The following is a 14,088-nucleotide window of genomic DNA, read 5'->3' as shown; positions in this document are numbered from 1 at the left end:
ATATCTATCCAGATGACCGTACACAAGGTCATAAGCCACTTGTCTCAAGCATTCATTGGATCTTGTCTTTCAATTGCTTCTTACCCAACACAACTCTATCTATCAAGGTATTCAGATTCCTTGATACGATCATTATCCGTGAGTTGTTCGGCTGTCACCGCATAGACACGACCTGCCACAGGTTTCTGCTCTATCCTGGGTAGTGGCAGTCGTTGTTGTTGTATTTGTTGAGAGGGTCCTCCAGATCCCATATTTCTTTGTTGAAGATCTGAGGCCTTCTTGCGGCATTCTCTTACACGATGCCCTGGTTTGCCGCAATACAGGCAACCTCCTGTATCGCGAGGACAAACCCCTCCAGGATGATCTGAGCTACACCTTGGGCATCGAAAATTAGACTGTTGGTAGGGCTGATTGGCTTCTACCATCTGTAATGGCCGTTCGGCCAGTGGAGTAAAGTTGTTCTCCTGAAAATCCCTCTTGTAAAAAGCTGGTCGTGATTCTTGGCCACCAAAGAACGTCCTCTTGTTGTTCCCATTACTTGCTATCGGTCGCTTTACTACGACCCCTTTGCATCGCTCCCAGTCTGCACTAATCTTTGAAGCTGCTGCCACAACGGCTTGAAATGTTTGGGGCATGCTAGTTATGACTCGAGATCGTAGCCCTTCCCGAAATCCATTGATATATTTATCGGCCCTCTCTAGGTCAGTATCGAATAACCGAGAGTAGTACCGCTCAAGGTTCTGAAACTTGGTAGTATAGTCGATAAGACTCATACCACCCTGCTCTAGTTCCAGAAACTCCATCTTTTTCTTATTTCTGGAGTGTATCGGAAAGTAGTTATCCAAAAATTCCCTCCGAAAATCATTCCAAGGGATGACTTCGTGAAGTGAGAACTGGATAATCCTAGTGGTATCCCACCACTTTCGTGCATTATCCTTCAGCCTATATGTGCCGAAGTTAGTCTTTCTATCCTCTGGTACTCCCAATACCAGGAATGCACGCTCTGTTTCCTCGATCCAGCTTTCTGCGAGCTCTGGATCGGCACTGCCAACGAAAAAAGGTGGGTCGAGTTTGAGGAACCTTTCATATGTTATTCCTCCAAGGTTCTCATTGCGAGGTGGGGTTGGTGCTTGCCTTGATTCACGAATGGCAGACGCAAGCCTGTTGAGTGTCTCTAGCAGGAAGCCCTGTGTATGGGACTCCTCGCTCGGCATGGTTCTCCTCGTCCTAGGTGCCATTTATCTATTCACGCAATATACCAAAATCAGAGAAAGTATAAGATTTATACTTACAGTGCGATACCGCAAACATGACGGATCTTGAACCAGGTTTCTCAGACTCATGCTCTGATACCAATTCTGTAACGCCCCGGATTTTCAAAACAAAGCTAAGTTAAAATTTTCATGAATTTCTTTTTTTTTTCTTTGCAGCGGAACTTAGAAAAGCTTTTAGCAGCGGAATAAGACGATAATGAGTCGTCGGTTTTAGAAAGCTCCGAGCACGTTGCAGGTATGTGGCCAAGCAACTCATTGACCACCAAAGTGTTCCATTTTATCGAAAACCACATGTTTATTACAACACTACTGCTTAGAAAAGCAGTATAGGTTCAATAAAAGGAAGCAGTACAAAATCTGTCTAGAGAAACCCTGGAACTCGATGCCGCCTTGCTCCGCATATCGTCACGCAGGTCCAACACCTGAAATCCCCATAAAACGGGGTCAGAGCCACTGATGGTCTGGTAAGCATGCAGTCATACATCCATTCAACTCAAATACAATAATGACCACTCAGGGTCGCAATGCGCAATAACGACGCTCAAGCCTCCAAGACTTAGCGTATTTCGCAAGAGCCTCCTCGGGGCTATGAGTTGAGCATCCGCTCGAGTCTTCATGACTTAGAGCAAGCCTTTTCAGGGCTGTGATTTGAATAGCCGCTTAAGTCTCCATGACTTAGCCATGACCTCTACCGGGTCTCAAAGTGATGTCTAGCTCAAGTCTTCATACTTGGCACATCCGTATCCCACGCATCTAAGGACAACTCCTCGAGCTTCGCTTAGTCGTGCGGATACAACACGGGTCTTTGCCCAGTCGGTCCAGTAGTATACCGAACATGACACCTTCACAAAGGTTATGCAGGACTGACTCAACACGTCATCCACTCATACATTCAAAGCATCGCTGTACCTAGAACTAATGCATTGTATGATAATTAACCGCTCCCACCTTTGGTACGCAGGTAGAGCTATTGTCCGGGCATCAACGCGACGTTCTGGGGGTTGATTATTCTATGTATTTTAGATACCCTAGAGGCCTGTTGACCCAATCCATAGTAGGGCAGTGTGTTTCAACTGGGAGAATCCTACTAGGCCCATATTCGGATGCATCCTCTACTTGCAGTAGTTGAGTTCAATCCTTAGATCTTAAGGATAACCACGACCCCAAAACCCATGAGTGACTGAGGCCATCGTGGACTCTATCAGGTCCAAAGTAAAATACATGTCACTCAAGGCTGTACCATCACTGTCATTCCACAGTGAGCATAATTCCTAAAGGGGTCTGCCAGTCTTACAATTACTTAGACAGAATCTGCATGCCATTTAGGCAGCCCATGCTTTCAGCACTACGGGAGTGTGTACCCGACCCCATTCAGTCTGCCCCAACACAGTCATTACTGAGGGGGTACCCCTAACACGATTTTCAACCGCGGGGTATGTGCGACCTTAAGTCTTATTCATATGCATGCAGAACACCGCTCTTTGGCACTTCGGCCACCACGAGCATCACACCTCTTTGGGTGGAAACAACACACTCTAGCTCTTCGGCCCTTACGAGTCTGGTTGCGTAACCGTTCTCAATGAGCATGCATATGACTCGATCTAAATAGATCGGCTACTCGGCGTATTTTTACGCAACGAGTCCAAACCTAGCCAAGGCGCAACCTCTACTCCGGCTCAGCGGCCCTTACGAGCAAGGTGCCCTTGCAGGCACAAGGATACGAGCCGATCTGGCATCGTTCCATCAACGGACATCATTATGCCGTTCCATTGGTTCCGGCAGCTCTTCTGCCAACCATTTCGTCAGCACCTCCCCTGCTCTACCGGCAGTGGTGCGACGAACCCTTCTACGTTGTAGAGGGCAAACCATGAACTGGGTAGCACTCTGCTATATGTCAGAGTATCCTGCTACATTCTTTCTAAGCTATTCTTAGCTTCTTTAGAAATTTCAGCAGCACTTCCTCTCTTTTACGGAGAAAGCGTGCGTTTCTTTTATCTATTTCAGCGGCATCTCCCCTCTTTGGTAGGAAATCGCCACGCTTAATTCGGGGAAATGGATGCGCACCGTTGTGCGTACTTTGCATCCATCAAGGTTGCAGGAACCCTTGGCCATAGCCAGGCCATACATAATTAACTTAGTCATTACGTAAAGAGCATTTTGCCAAAAAGCGAAGCCTTTCCAATAGGGGCTTCATTCGTCAAGCAGAGTTTTGAACGAGGAGCGGTCAAGGAATCGCATTGGCGATTTGGAGTTGATCTCCATTTGAACGCTCATTTATGCGCCATATATGTAGTATAAGCAGAAGCCTGTGCTTTATACAGCGGCGGCGTAAAGAAATTCATATACTATTGTTCAGGGTGTGTAACTGAACGAAATATTCTACATATATAACAAAGCAAAAGCCTTGGCATCGTTCGACGCGACGACGTAAGTAAATACATTGCAGAAAGCAGGAGCCTTGGCATCGTTCGACGCGACGGCGTAAGTAAATGCATAATCGGAAGTGCAGTAATCGGAAGTGCAGAAAGCAGGGAGCCTTGGCATCATACGACGCGACGGCAGAGGTAAATTACATGGCCTGTGCGATATAAGACGCGTCGGCAGTATCAGCAGATATACACCTAGATCCGCATCCAACGATAGTTACGAGGCGAGCGGGTGAACACCGAAGTGTCCTAAAGGGCTCAACCAAGAACTAAAGCGAGATACCATTTTGAAGAACGCAAATACTGCGTGTTTGAACATAGATATATCCGACGATAGTTACGAGACGAGCGGGTGAACACCGAAGTGTCCAAAAAGGGCTCAATCAAGAACTAAAGCAAGATACTACTTCAGAAAGTATATTCTATATACAAACAGTCAAATACTTGAGAGAGATGGATCAACGAAGCGAACTTACTTCAAATCGTGGAAGAAACGGCTCTGGGTTGCTTCTTTGGCTTCGAGCCTTCCTTCGAGAGGTCAGACTAAGTCAGATGAAGCTGACTTAGTTGAGAAAGAGGTAGAGTAGGTCAAGCTACTCAACCTAAGTGGTTTGAACCAAACAGGGTTCGATCCAAGTCAACTGGGTTCAGCAGGTTCGAACTCAGCTCAAGTAGGCTAAGTCTGGGTTCAGAAATCCAAACCGGAATCTGGACAAAAAGGGACTTTGACTTTAAACCCAACTAGGTTCAAGTCAAGTCAACTAGGTTAGGACTAGGTCAAGTGGGTTCAGACCCAGGTCAGGTGAGCTAGGACCAGGTCAGGCAGGCTCAGACCAGGTCAGGTGAGGTCAGGTGGGCTCAGACTCACTTGGGCTCACTAGGGGAGGTTTAGGAGAGAGAGAGAAGGCAAGAGAGAGAGGGGGGGTCGAAATTATGAGAAGAGAGAGAGTGGGGAGGGCTATTTATAGCCCAAGCCCACCTCCTCTTGGGTTTTTCCATGCCCCTTTTACCCCTGAGCTATATTTTAATTCCTGGAGGTTCCTTTTGAGGTGGGGCCCACAAGATATTTCCATAGGATATTTTGTGGGTCCCACAAGATATTTTCTGAGGAATATTTCTGTGGGTCTCACCAATATTTCCGTGGGTCCCGCAAGAATTTCAAGTTTCCGACGATTTTTTCTGAAAAATTCTGAGTACGCCATTTTCTTCGTATTGACGTAACTAAGAAAGTTGGCTCGTACGAATCTATTGATTTCGTTTAGTTAGGAAGTTATGGCTTCCTGAGTGTTTGAGCATATATTCGCAATTCGACGAATATCCTAAGTATAACTGGCTCGTACAAATCGATCTGATTCGTATTTCGGGTTCAGATGCTATTTTTACTTGAAAATGCCTCGTGAATTTCTTCAAAAAGATACTGAAAAATTATGGGTCTTACATCATTACCCCCTTAAAGGAATTTCGTCCGCGAAATTCAGTTAAGAGTACTAAGTGCGTAACTCGGGATATTTCTCCCATATGTTAGATTCATAATGTTGTTCACTTAGTTCAACATCGTATTTATTCCAGTCATAACCTCATATCATGATTCCTGATCAATGAGGTATGTTTCTCATATCTGAGTTCAAATTATGCTACAACCACGATAGTTTGTTGGATCAATGTTCTTCCAACCGGCTATTATTATAGCCATCCTGTGTAACTATTTTGTACACACAGATCATTCTTCTAGAGATTAACCATATTGGAATAAGTCCTCTGTCAGACTACCTGGTATTGGAAACGTACCTCCTCATAGGTTCGCCTTCGTCAGACTTACCTGATATTGGATCAGTACACCCTCACAGAATCATACTAGCCAAGCTACTGGTTTTGGAACATATACACTTGCACGGAGCTGTATACCCTCACAGGCTCACTCTGGCTAGACGATCTGATCTTGAATATGTAAAACCTCACAGGACTCTCTTCTTGGGAACAATTCCTCGATGGTTTATTTTATTAAGTAACTTTTAACGTTCTAATTATGCAAACTTAATTTCTCAATCATGGGGTCTATAGCCACAAATTTTGGGCATAAGCACTTAAGATTTTTATTTGACAAATCCAAAAAATTACTTTACAGAGCAAGGATACATATCTATCCAGATGACCGTACACAAGGTCATAAGCCACTTGTCTCAAGCATTCATTGGATCTTGTCTTTCAATTGCTTCTTACCCAACACAACTCTATCTATCAAGGTATTCAGATTCCTTGATACGATCATTATCCGTGAGTTGTTCGGCTGTCACCGCATAGACACGACCTGCCACAGGTTTCTGCTCTATCCTGGGTAGTGGCAGTCGTTGTTGTTGTATTTGTTGAGAGGGTCCTCCAGATCCCATATTTCTTTGTTAAAGATCTGAGGCCTTCTTGCGGCATTCTCTTACACGATGCCCTGGTTTGCCGCAATACAGGCAACCTCCTGTATCGCGAGGACAAACCCCTCCAGGATGATCTGAGCTACACCTTGGGCATCGAAAATTAGACTGTTGGTAGGGCTGATTGGCTTCTACCATCTGTAATGGCCGTTCGGCCAGTGGAGTAAAGTTGTTCTCCTGAAAATCCCTCTTGTAAAAAGCTGGTCGTGATTCTTGGCCACCAAAGAACGTCCTCTTGTTGTTTCCATTACTTGCTATCGGTCGCTTTACTACGACCCCTTTGCATCGCTCCCAGTCTGCACTAATCTTTGAAGCTGCTGCCACAGCGGCTTGAAATGTTTGGGGCATGCTAGTTATGACTCGAGATCGTAGCCCTTCCCGAAATCCATTGATATATTTATCGGCCCTCTCTAGGTCAGTATCGAATAACCGAGAGTAGTACCGCTCAAGGTTCTGAAACTTGGTAGTATAGTCGATAAGACTCATACCACCCTGCTCTAGTTCCAGAAACTCCATCTTTTTCTTATTTCTGGAGTGTATCGGAAAGTAGTTATCCAAAAATTCCCTCCGAAAATCATTCCAAGGGATGACTTCGTGAAGTGAGAACTGGATAATCCTAGTGGTATCCCACCACTTTCGTGCATTATCCTTCAGCCTATATGTGCCGAAGTTAGTCTTTCTATCCTCTGGTACTCCCAATACCAGGAATGCACGCTCTGTTTCCTCGATCCAGCTTTCTGCGAGCTCTGGATCGGCACTGCCAACGAAAAAAGGTGGGTCGAGTTTGAGGAACCTTTCATATGTTATTCCTCCAAGGTTCTCATTGCGAGGTGAGGTTGGTGCTTGCCTTGATTCACGAATGGCAGACGCAAGCCTGTTGAGTGTCTCTAGCAGGAAGCCCTGTGTATGGGACTCCTCGCTCGGCATGGTTCTCCTCGTCCTAGGTGCCATTTATCTATTCACGCAATATACCAAAATCAGAGAAAGTATAAGATTTATACTTACAGTGCGATACCGCAAACATGACGGATCTTGAACCAGGTTTCTCAGACTCATGCTCTGATACCAATTCTGTAACGCCCCGGATTTTCAAAACAAAGCTAAGTTAAAATTTTCATGAATTTCTTTTTTTTTTCTTTGCAGCGGAACTTAGAAAAGCTTTTAGCAGCGGAATAAGACGATAATGAGTCGTCGGTTTTAGAAAGCTCCGAGCACGTTGCAGGTATGTGGCCAAGCAACTCATTGACCACCAAAGTGTTCCATTTTATCGAAAACCACATGTTTATTACAACACTACTGCTTAGAAAAGCAGTATAGGTTCAATAAAAGGAAGCAGTACAAAATCTGTCTAGAGAAACCCTGGAACTCGATGCCGCCTTGCTCCGCATATCGTCACGCAGGTCCAACACCTGAAATCCCCATAAAACGGGGTCAGAGCCACTGATGGTCTGGTAAGCATGCAGTCATACATCCATTCAACTCAAATACAATAATGACCACTCAGGGTCGCAATGCGCAATAACGACGCTCAAGCCTCCAAGACTTAGCGTATTTCGCAAGAGCCTCCTCGGGGCTATGAGTTGAGCATCCGCTCGAGTCTTCATGACTTAGAGCAAGCCTTTTCAGGGCTGTGATTTGAATAGCCGCTTAAGTCTCCATGACTTAGCCATGACCTCTACCGGGTCTCAAAGTGATATCTAGCTCAAGTCTTCATACTTGGCACATCCGTATCCCACGCATCTAAGGACAACTCCTCGAGCTTCGCTTAGTCGTGCGGATACAACACGGGTCTTTGCCCAGTCGGTCCAGTAGTATACCGAACATGACACCTTCACAAAGGTTATGCAGGACTGACTCAACACATCATCCACTCATACATTCAAAGCATCGCTGTACCTAGAACTAATGCATTGTATGATAATTAACCGCTCCCACCTTTGGTACGCAGGTAGAGCTATTGTCCGGGCATCAACGCGACGTTCTGGGGGTTGATTATTCTATGTATTTTAGATACCCTAGAGGCCTGTTGACCCTATCCATAGTAGGGCAGTGTGTTTCAACTGGGAGAATCCTACTAGGCCCATATTCGGATGCATCCTCTACTTGCAGTAGTTGAGTTCAATCCTTAGATCTTAAGGATAACCACGACCCCAAAACCCATGAGTGACTGAGGCCATCGTGGACTCTATCAGGTCCAAAGTAAAATACATGTCACTCAAGGCTGTACCATCACTGTCATTCCACAATGAGCATAATTCCTGAAGGGGTCTGCCAGTCTTACAATTACTTAGACAGAATCTGCATGCCATTTAGGCAGCCCGTGCTTTCAGCACTACGGGAGTGTGTACCCGACCCCATTCAGTCTGCCCCAACACAGTCATTACTGAGGGGGTACCCCTAACATGATTTTCAACCGCGGGGTATGTGCGACCTTAAGTCTTATTCATATGCATGCAGAACACCGCTCTTTGGCACTTCGGCCACCACGAGCATCACACCTCTTTGGGTGGAAACAACACACTCTAGCTCTTCGGCCCTTACGAGTCTGGTTGCGTAACCGTTCTCAATGAGCATGCATATGACTCGATCTAAATAGATCGGCTACTCGGCGTATTTTTACGCAACGAGTCCAAACCTAGCCAAGGCGCAACCTCTACTCCGGCTCAGCGGCCCTTACGAGCAAGGTGCCCTTGCAGGCACAAGGATACGAGCCGATCTGGCATCGTTCCATCAACGGACATCATTATGCCGTTCCATTGGTTCCGGCAGCTCTTCTGCCAACCATTTCGTCAGCACCTCCCCTGCTCTACCGCAGTGGTGCGACGAACCCTTCTACGTTGTAGAGGGCAAACCATGAACTGGGTAGCACTCTGCTATATGTCAGAGTATCCTGCTACGTTCTTTCTGAGCTATTCTTAGCTTCTTTAGAAATTTCAGCAGCACTTCCTCTCTTTTACGGAGAAAGCGTGCGTTTCTTTTATCTATTTCAGCGGCATCTCCCCTCTTTGGTAGGAAATCGCCACGCTTAATTCGGGGAAATGGATGCGCACCGTTGTGCGTACTTTGCATCCATCAAGGTTGCAGGAACCCTTGGCCATAGCCAGGCCATACATAATTAACTTAGTCATTACGTAAAGAGCATTTTGCCAAAAAGCGAAGCCTTTCCAATAGGGGCTTCATTCGTCAAGCAGAGTTTTGAACGAGGAGCGGTCAAGGAATCGCATTGGCGATTTGGAGTTGATCTCCATTTGAACGCTCATTTATGCGCCATATATGTAGTATAAGCAGAAGCCTGTGCTTTATACAGCGGCGGCGTAAAGAAATGCATATACTATTGTTCAGGGTGTGTAACTGAATGAAATATTCTACATATATAACAAAGCAAAAGCCTTGGCATCGTTCGACGCGACGGCGTAAGTAAATACATTGCAGAAAGCAGGAGCCTTGGCATCGTTCGACGCGACGGCGTAAGTAAATGCATAATCGGAAGTGCAGTAATCGGAAGTGCAGAAAGCAGGGAGCCTTGGCATCATACGACGCGACGGCAAAGGTAAATTACATGGCCTGTGCGATATAAGACGCGTCGGCAGTATCAGCAGATATACACCTAGATCCGCATCCAACGATAGTTACGAGGCGAGCGGGTGAACACCGAAGTGTCCTAAAGGGCTCAACCAAGAACTAAAGCGAGATACCATTTTGAAGAACGCAAATACTGCGTGTTTGAACATAGATATATCCGACGATAGTTACGAGACGAGCGGGTGAACACCGAAGTGTCCAAAAAGGGCTCAATCAAGAACTAAAGCAAGATACTACTTCAGAAAGTATATTCTATATACAAACAGTCAAATACTTGAGAGAGATGGATCAACGAAGCGAACTTACTTCAAATCGTGGAAGAAACGACTCTGGGTTGCTTCTTTGGCTTCGAGCCTTCCTTCGAGAGGTCAGACTAAGTCAGATGAAGCTGACTTAGTTGAGAAAGAGGTAGAGTAGGTCAAGCTACTCAACCTAAGTGGTTTGAACCAAACAGGGTTCGATCCAAGTCAACTGGGTTCAGCAGGTTCGAACTCAGCTCAAGTAGGCTAAGTCTGGGTTCAGAAATCCAAACCGGAATCTAGACAAAAAGGGACTTTGACTTTAAACCCAACTAGGTTCAAGTCAAGTCAACTAGGTTAGGACTAGGTCAAGTGGGTTCAGACCCAGGTCAGGTGAGCTAGGACCAGGTCAGGTGGGTTCAGGCCAGGTCAGGTGGGCTCAGACTCACTTGGGCTCACTAGGGGAGGTTTAGGAGAGAGAGAGAAGGCAAGAGAGAGAGGGGGGCTCGAAATTATGAGAAGAGAGAGAGTGGGGAGGGCTATTTATAGCCCAAGCCCACCTCCTCTTGGGTTTTTCCATGCCCCTTTTACCCCTGAGCTATATTTTAATTCCTGGAGGTTCCTTTTGAGGTGGGGCCCACAAGATATTTCCATAGGATATTTTGTGGGTCCCACAAGATATTTTCTGAGGAATATTTCTGTGGGTCCCACCAATATTTCCGTGGGTCCCGCAAGAATTTCAAGTTTCCGACAATTTTTTCCGAAAAATTCTGAGTACGCCATTTTCTTCGTATTGACGTAACTAAGAAAGTTGGCTCGTACGAATCTATTGATTTCGTTTAGTTAGGAAGTTATGGCTTCCAGAGTGTTTGAGCATATATTCGCAATTCGACGAATATCCTAAGTATAACTGGCTCGTACAAATCGATCTGATTCGTATTTCAGGTTCAGATGCTATTTTTACTTGAAAATGCCTCGTGAATTTCTTCAAAAAGATACTGAAAAATTATGGGTCTTACAGAGGGGGTTTCTATTTGAAACCCTTCCTCTGCCTCGTTGTCTTTAGAAGGCACGAGAGGTGGTGCCTTCATTGGGTTGGGGTCCGAATCCGACGCGAAACCAAGTTAATTTTTTTTTCGTGTTTTACATAAAAGGCTAGCACCGAGATTATATTCCCAACATATAAAGGGGATGGATATGTTTGATTTCTTCATGACAATACATTATGGTTATATGTGATCACATTTGTTAAACTAAATTTATTCTCTATAGCTTTGTGTATTGTTGATTTTATATAAAAGATTTCTTATTTGATTAAATAGAATAACAAAATAACAATATTAAAGGACCAATAGAATGGGTTAGAGACCAACCTATTCATAACGGTAATTTTAACATGCTAAAGCTCTGAAAATGAATTATATTATAGTTCATGAAAATATGACATTTCATAAAAAAGTGTTCATCTCCATGACTCATATGATTCATTCTTGTGATACCAGATAGCATGTGAACCCACATGAAAAAACTAAGTCGAGATAATGGTATGAACCTCGTTTTTGTGCATTTCTGTGTCAATGAGTCAAGTGAGAGAATGTTGGATATTTCGGATCGTGTCCAACCTTATGTGTGACCTTGTTTGACACTAATGAAGGTATTAGTGGAGCATTAGTGAGAATTAGTCAGAAAGGGGTTATGTGAATATGAAAGGATTCACATTCAATATGGCATGTGAAGGGTTCACATACATGAATGCCATATATATAACCCCCCACTTTCCTCCCACTATAAATTGAGGCATGACTGCTTGATGAGAGCAACCAAGGTGTCATCATTTCTCATTTGGGTTCAGGGTCTTGCTCACTATCGACTTGACATTCTGGGCTCATCATGGGCGTCGATAGGCTGAGGAGTACGCCGAGCACTCGCACGTCGTTTCATCCATGGCGTCTACTGATATGTATTGTTGCTTTCACATTCTGGTTTTGTTTTAAAGAACACCAACAGTGGAGGCTAAACATGAAACCATCTTTTTTGTCGATACCGAACAATGAATTTCTAATGCGTTTTGAGAATAAATAAGACATATTTTTTCTTCGTCGGGGACCTTGGATGCTTGTGCGCTACTGATGGAGCAATGGGATAGAGTTGGTATTCCCAAATTTCATGGCTTACTCTCAGTTTCAGTGTGGGTACGGGTGTTCAACCTTCCCCAGGCTATTTGGTGCGATGGTGTATTTGTTCTCATTGCGGAAGCTTTGAATGGTAAGCTGGTTACTGTTGATGAATGTACCTCTTTGTTGGTGCAGTTCCATTTTGCAAGAATTCTTCTAGAGGTTCAAGTTAACCCAGAGCAGCCATATTCTTTGCCTATTATGCTTGGAGAATCTTTCACTGGTGATATCATATTTGAATATGAATCTGCAACAACGGTGTGTGGCCGATGACAAGCTCGATCACATAACACGGAACGTTGTCCCAAGCGTGTTTTTGCAGCTGCTACTAATTCCAAAAAAGTTTTGGATGATGGCTGGAATCAGGTGCGAAGGAAGAAAGCTATGAAAGTTTGGGTTCCTAAAGCGGTAAAGCAACCCACCTCTAATCCATTTGATATTCTTGATGTTGTGGTGGAGGATGAACAACATGATGAACCGTTGCCCCTACATGAGGATGAGGTGATTCATCATGAGAAGGATAGACCAGTTATTGAACAAATTGTAGATGATATCCCATTCATCCCCTAGAGTTCTCCTTTGGAGAATGTTGAGGGATATGATAGTCGTGCTATAGGCGATGTTATTGAACCCGAATTGGTTTTGACCTTGGTGGTGGACCAACATGGGGAGAGTATTGTAGATGACGTCAATACAGAGATTTTTGGATGTTCTGGTGATGATTCAATTGGGGCTGTATTGGGCCAAAGCTCGGTGGAAGTGGCTCCTACGAAATCAGTCAGCAGAGATAAGGACCCTATGGTGGCTATGTAAGATTCTAAGAAAAAACCAGGTAGGCCAAAGAAGGGCATGGGTGTGGAACATCAGACGGGGGGGGGGGGGGGGGGCAGATTCAATTTGGCCTCGAGGGGGCGCTGGATCTAAATCTAAATGAAGGTCTTATCCTGGAACATCAGAGGCTTTGCCAAGGCCTCTGCCCATAGTGAGCTTTAGAACTCCATTCACACTCATAATCTGGAGATTATGTTTATTATTGAGCCTATGATTTTCTTCAGCAGATTTCGTTATTTGAAATTTAGGTATGTGGACTTCAATATTGTGCATCATGCATTGAATGATAATGAATGTATGTACATCATGTGTTTTTGGGATCCAGAAAGAGTTGAGTGTTCAAATATACATGTTAATGATGGCTTTATTTGGTGTTCGGTGAAAGACAATATAAAAAATAAATCATTCATGGTGGCTGGTATTTATCTGAGCAACCACTATGGGTTTCATCATACTCAATTTAATGCAATTCTTTCAATTGTGGAAACTTATGTTCAGCCTTGGGTCGTTATTGGTGACTTCAATTGTGTTCTAAATGCTTCTGAGAAGACGAGGCTACCTCCAAATTTTCATGACTTGGCCCAATTGCACGACTTTATTGCAGTTGGTGGGATGTTGGAGATTAGCGACCCAAATGTGAGATTCACGTGATCTAACAATCAAAAAGGGCACTCTAATGTTCAATGCAAGCTAGATCGGTGTTTTGTAAATTATCAATGGCTTGATGATGTGGGAATGGGGAGCACAGTTAAGGTGTTTCCTAGAAGTATTGTTGATCATAGCATGCTGGTTTTTTATGTGGAAGCGGAAGCAGTGGTCGGTCGAAAAAAAGACATCTTCAAATTTTATTCTTGGTGGTTATCTGAACCGGAGTGTGCAAGAATCATCTCTGAAGCTTGGAGCGCCCCACAGACAGGCTTCCCTATGATCCAGGTGATGAATAAGATGGATGACATCAAATTTAAATGGCAGCAGTAGTGCAGAAATAAAATGGGCAGATTTGATGATTGGATCACAACCATCAAGGATAACCATGACATGGTCTAGCAGTGAATGAATTGTGCAACTCCCTCTCATGCAGACATTGATCAAGAAATATCTCTTAAAAAGGAATTTGATAAAGTTCTTGGTCAGCAAGA

Source organism: Nuphar pumila, chromosome 17 (genome assembly GCF_984573655.1).
Source record: "Nuphar pumila chromosome 17, dmNupPumi1.hap1.1, whole genome shotgun sequence".
NCBI classification, from domain to species: Eukaryota; Viridiplantae; Streptophyta; class Magnoliopsida; order Nymphaeales; family Nymphaeaceae; genus Nuphar; species Nuphar pumila.
The sequence above is the reverse complement of the archived record's forward strand: the minus strand, read 5'-3'. Positions refer to the sequence as shown.